The sequence below is a fragment of the Eufriesea mexicana genome, unplaced genomic scaffold (genome assembly GCF_001483705.2).
Source record: "Eufriesea mexicana isolate 0111107269 unplaced genomic scaffold, ASM148370v2 scaffold2421, whole genome shotgun sequence".
Lineage (NCBI taxonomy): Eukaryota > Metazoa > Arthropoda > Insecta > Hymenoptera > Apidae > Eufriesea > Eufriesea mexicana.
In genome coordinates, this window is record NW_016910490.1 from 271,859 (window position 1) to 278,558 (window position 6,700).

A 6,700-nucleotide genomic window follows, 5' to 3' on the forward strand; every position below is an offset into this window, starting at 1 on the left:
AAAGGAACCGAGGAAAGTACAAAATTATAAAATAGGTGATGCTGAAGATGATAAGAATATAAAGGAAAATGAATAGGGAATAAAAAACTCCTTATTAGTGTAGCACAGGAGAAAGCCGAGAAGATGCACGATAAGAGATATCAAGAATTATTAGGATAACTCATGTATTTGAATAGACTCATTTATCATATGTTTATAAATATTGTACATATATATATGGTCATTGTAATGATAATTATTAGGTGATATGTATTAAGAAACATCTTTTTCCCGAAACCGTCCGTGATACGGACATCTATTCAGATTCTAATGTCTATGTCATTGTTTATTATGTCGTTAACAATTAACATGTATATGTAAAACTTTCAAAGTGAATAAAAAGTACCTAAGCATATAACAATTGAAGTTTCGTTTTCTTTTTACCAAGAATAAAACAACGCATCTTCATCTGTGACTTCATGTTCGTCTGGCTTTCTTAGAGAGTACAGAGAAGGAAGAAAAATGTGTTATAATTATTTATGTCCTTTTATTGTTTTGTTTCTCCCGCCCACCGAGTCACGTGGTTTGTCATTCGGCAGTTTCGATCAGCGCCATCTATTATTTGGTTCCAAATACACCAAAAGTGATAGGAATATAGAATAGGCAAGGAGGTCGACGATGTGCTGGACAAGTGGTAGACGAGGACAGAGAGGGGATAGAAAAGGATAGAAAGGCTCCGGCAGTGAAGAATTATTACTTACTCTATTTCCGTAAACAATTTGTGAACTTTTATAATTTCGTTGCAAAGCTGGAACTTCAGGCTACATTCCTATATAATTTTCGTAAAGAATTTAGCTCTAAATTGTTAGTTATTAATTTTTGCTTTATGGCGTCTATGATTTCGTAACGGCGACCATCACGACCTTCCGTGAGAAAATTTATTACTAGACGAAACTGGAAGCAAAATGTGATCAAAAGTTATATGAGAAGATTCGCACGAACATTGTCTTTCTAACGAGTGCACAAAGTTTCATAAATTAATTGCGTAGAGGATAGTAATTAATGAAAAACCAATGGCGTCTTCGATAACAATTCAAACACTGCGCAGAATAATAATTAATATTAAATTAATTAGAGACAAAACTATATCGAAAGGTATATTGGAAAGTTGCTCAAGGATCTGCCTTTACGACGAAGTTATAAAAGTTCATATATTAATCGCAGGAACTGAGTAATTAATTAATTTTCCAATAAAACTTTAAAAAGAACAGCATTCATTTCTTTACCTGGCAGACGACAAATATGCAAAGGTACGCCTTTACAACGCAATAATAAAGTTTCATAAATTAACCACAGAAATTGAGTGATTTGTTAATTTTTCTTCAAGTGAACAAGAGAATGCATAGGAAATGAGAAAAAATTGCAAACAGACGTCGGAAGCATTGTTGTGTCCATGCAGTTGTGCCTGCATTAGGAAAAACATGTAAGTATTTGTATTAACATAACCTTTAGTTGTAATTAAATAGCGTAAGTTACGAGCCACTGTTTTCCCACCTTTCATTAGTGATAGCAGAGTTTGATTATGGGACTCATGGAATATCATCAGCATACATGCCAAGAATTATATTTTATAGTGAGAAAAAATTAAAGCAGCGATACAAATATGTAAAGTATGATACGTCTATTCGATTCTAGGTGCGGTAGCCGTATGACATACAAGACAGAAATCGTTGATGGTCAAATAAAGATTCAGAAAATGACGCTGGTTTAGGTAGATAAAAAGGAATAGAATTAATGTAGGTAATGGCCTTTTATAACAAAAAGATATGGAGAATACAGTGAGATTGAAAGGTATGTTGTATTCCTAATCTAAATAAATATTAATATCAGTGGTCAAAGTCAATGATCATCGCTAATGTGTTAAGTTCGAATAAAAGGAGTGACAAGAGGAAACGGATGTTATGCGGAATCAAGAAACAAAAAGGGGGCAGCATATGTTTCAACAGAGAAGAATGAATGGCAAGGACATATTAATATAAGGATCAATGAAGAGATGGAGAATGAATACTTGGTAATAGTTATGAAAGGTAAAGATAAATCAGATATAGAGTCTGAATGTTGCTAAATGATAAATGTAGAAAATTAAATCTAAGCCCTTACATAGAGAAATGTCGTTGAATAGTACTAATATGTTATATTTCAGAATGATGGGGTGGAGGCATATAAGGAAAAGAGGGAGGCTCGAATGAAAGAAGTGAGAAGAGGGAATGCATATTATGCAGAATCAAAAAAGAGAAAAGAGGCTGCTTATGTATCAACAGAGAAAAATGTGTGGCATCGACATGGAAATATGGGTTTCATTGAAGAGATGGAGAATGAACAAGTGGTAATTGTTATTAAAGATAAAGATAACTTAAATATACTGTGTAAATGTTGCATTAAGGCAAAAATGTGTAGAAATATCTATGGGAACTTGGAAAATATAAAAGCAGCAAGAATAATGGAGCTGTGGCAGAGAATGGACTTTATTGGGCCAATAAAGCAAATGTCAAAATGAGGTAAAAGGTATGTCTTACCTGCTGATGATTTTTCGAGATAGAAACCATTTGGTTGACTGATTTATTGATGACTAGTGATTTGATATGAAATATTATTGACGAAGGATTTTTTTTATTGTAGGAGACTTACAAGCATGAGTAATATTTATATGCAAGAGTCAGCCACTAAGGGTAAAGTGATAAGTACCATTTTATAATATTTCATTGATTGTGTATCCGTTTTTAAAAATATATATACTATATTTATTTTCTAAATTTCTATATTAATATATTAAATAACTTCTAATTTGAATTACAATAATAAATAATAAATTTCGATAAATTTGATTTTAAAAGTATTTTACATTAATAAAGCTAATATATTTGTCATAACTAGGTTACAATGAAAACAACTGTTGGTGATATTGAGTTAGAATTACGGGCAAAAGAAACTCCAAAGACATGTAGAAATTTTATACAATTATGTGTGGAAGGTTATTACCATGACCTTATATTTCATACACAAGGTGGTGATCCCACAGGTACAGGAGATGGTGGTAAAATATATGGAGAACCATTTAAGGTGAGACTATATTTAAAAATAAAATGAATTGCTTTTTTATTGAAAAATAATTATTGGATATATGTGTTTTAGGACAAATTTTATACAAGATTATGTTTTCGTCCATGAGTTTTAATTGCTATGGCTTATGCTGGAAAAGATGACAATAGTTCCCAATTCTTCTTTATTTTTAGTTCTACACCAGAATTGCAGAATAAACATACAATCTTTGGTAAAGTTACTGGAGAATCTATATATAACATGTTTAAACGTGAAGAAGCACTTGTCGATGAGGTAAATTTAACGTTTACAAGAAAATAGAACAAGAATTGATATCAGTATAATATTTCCTCCTTTTTTGTAGAATGATGGACTACTTTATCCTCCAAGATTGATAAAAACTAAAATATTGAACAATCCATTTTCTGTTATTATATCAAGAATAATAGTACAGAAAAGTGCAGAAGTAAAGGACAGTTCAAAAACTAAAACAGCAGTGGTAAAGTAAAAATCATATATGTTTGCAGAATTTAGGCCTGATAGTATTATTCTTTGTAATGAAAAATTTTGTTACAGAGACTTCAATCTTTTATCATTTGGTAAAGAAGCAGAGGAAGATGATGAAGAATCTGTGATATTAAATAAAAAGTTTAGTGGTAAGGGCAAATCAGATCATGATCATTTAACTGATCCAAAATAAAGCTCACAACCAGCTGTTGAACCACCTGGACCTCCAAATAAGAAAAGGAAAAAAGTCTGTAATAGCGATTGGGAAAGTGATGATGAAGTAAAAACTTAAGAAGAATTAGAAGTTATAAATAAAGAGAAAGAGTTAGTTTATTGTTTACATTATAACTATGTTATAGAAGGTAGAATTTTTCATTGACTGTCTTATATTTATATTTTCCAAGTAATGAAGGAAAGGATAAAAAATAAATTGAGAGATATAAAAAAAGAAACGAAGAATTATGTTGTTAATAATTAACGTGTATATGTGAAACTTCCAAAGTGAATAAAAGGTACATAAATATATAACCATCGTAGTTTCATTTTCTTTTTACCAAGAGCAAAATCACTCGCTTTCATCTGTGACTTAATGTTCGTCTATAATTAATTCAACAACTTTTGTAATTGCATCGTGAAGACACAGCCTCAGCGAGCCTTCTAATATAAGTCTGGATATGAATTCATTGTTATTTAATTCATTATTGGTGATTATTGCATAGAGTGCTTGAACCATTGCCGAAGATAGTAATGGTTTGTCTTTCCATTAGTATAATGGAATAGCTAATAATTTCAGTTCATAAATTAATTATAGAAATTTGGAATTTTTCGCAACAGAAATATATCTATATTTGCATCATTGACGTTATTAAATATAAGAGGCATCGTTTGATATTTTACATCGATACTTTATCACATAGCTATTTCAAAGATGCAACATTTTCCCGCTACAAAAATACCTAGCACATCCGGCTGCAGCCAACTTCCAGTTGGCGGCAAGCGGGCATAACAGTAACATCGTGCAATATTCTCCCGCGTCAAAATAAAACATTAAATCTCAGAACGTTTCGTGAAGTAGTGATATCGCTGATTGACGTCTTAATTACTTTATGAAGTTCAGGATTACTAACTGTGAACATTTCTACGGTGGTAATATACTACATGTGAAAAAAAGTTATGTTACATAGTGTAAATCGTATAACGATACACGTGGGAAATAAAGTGGCGTGAGTGCCGTATCCTATGATACTACCGCATTGTCCGTTATTATCGGCTATAGAAGATTCTAGATTTCGACAGTTCGTTGGAATATTTGATCAACATTACTCTGAATAGACAGCTTTTTAATAGTTTTTTCAATTTTTCTTCGATCTTGACATTCCATTGCAACATAGTTATGTATTATCTCTTTTACATTCTAAATTTTAATTTTAGATTAGAATATTTCATAACTACTGCATAGAATAGGCTGCTGTCGAACCAGTAGGGCAATTATGTTACTATTGAAGGTGCATATATGTACCAAAGTAACAGAAAAGCAGGTGCCTGTGAAATCGCTCTACACAGTATACTTTATTCGCCTATATTTCTGAAATTAGGCTTCTCGGTTAGATTTTTTCGGCATAACCGCGTAGAGTAATTTTTCCCTTAACGGAATCGGATATTTTTTTTCGGTTTCGATTGTGCGTTTTTCTAAAATAGTGCCGAATGTGTCAGTGGCTGTCAGATCGTACGACGCAATTTACTTTTTTGGCTTGTATCTTTTGAATTAGGCGTTTTGAACCGGATTTTTTCACATATTCGCGTAGAGTGATTTTTTCCTTAACGGGATTGGATATTCTTTTTCGATTTCAAGCGTGCGTTTTTCTAAAATAGTGCTGAAAGTGTCAGTGGCTCTCAGATCGTGCTGCGCAATTTACTTTTTTGGCTTATATCTTTTGAATTAGGCTTTTTGAATCGGATTTGTCCACTGATTCGAGTAGTGTGATTTATTCCTTAACGGGATTGGATATTTTTTTTCGGTTTCGATTGTGCGTTTTTCTAAAATAATGCCTAATGTGTCAGTGGCTCTCAGATCGTGCTGCGCAATTTAATTTTTTGGCTTCTATCTTTTGAATTAGGCTTTTTGAACAGGATTTTTTCACATATTCGCGTAGAGTGATTTTTTCCTTAACGGGATTGGATATTTTTTTTCGGTTTCGTGCTTCCATTTTCGAAAAATAGTGCCTAATGTGTCAGTGGCCGTGAAACCGTACTGCGCAATACAATTTTTTGGCTTCTATTTCCGAAATTAGGCTTTTTGATTAGGTTTGTTTTATATATTAGTGTAGAGTGGAATTTTGTGTAACGGGATTGGATATTTTTTTTTGGTTTCGAGAGTGCGTTTTCGAACAATAGTGCCTAATGTGTTAGTGGCTGTGAAATCGTGCTGCGTAATAGTGCATTTTCTTTTCTATTTCCGTAATTAGTCTTCTTGATTAGGTTTGTGCTATATATCAGTGTAGAGTGGAATTTTCTTTAATGATATTGAATATTTTTTTTTCAGCTTTGATTGTGCGTTTTCGAAAAATAGTGCCAAATGTGTCAGTAGCCGTGAAATCGTACGCGTAATAGACTTTTTTGGCTCCTATCTTCGTAACTGGGCTCTCTGATTAGGTTTGTTCTATACATCAGTATAGAGTGGAATTTTCTCTAACTGAATTGAATACTTTTTTTCAGTTCGTTTTAGATTACGTTCCTGTGGTCGCTGTTTTTATTGCTATGGCTAATGCTGGAGAAGATAACAGTGGTTCCCAATTCTTCTTTACTCTTGGTTCTCAATTAGATTTGCAGAATAAACATTCAATTTTTGGTTATGTTACTGGAGAAACTATATATGACATGCTTGAACTTGAAGAAGCACTTGTAGATGAGGTAAATTTAATGTTTATAAGAAAGTATATCAAGAATTGATATAAATATAATATTGCCCTTTTTTTTTTAGAATAATAGGCCTCCTTATGCTCCAAAAATAATAAAAGCTGAATTATTGAACAATCCATTTTCTGAAATTATACCAAAAATAATAGTACAGGAAAGTGAAGAAGTAAAGGACAGGAATAAAGTAAAAATCATATAT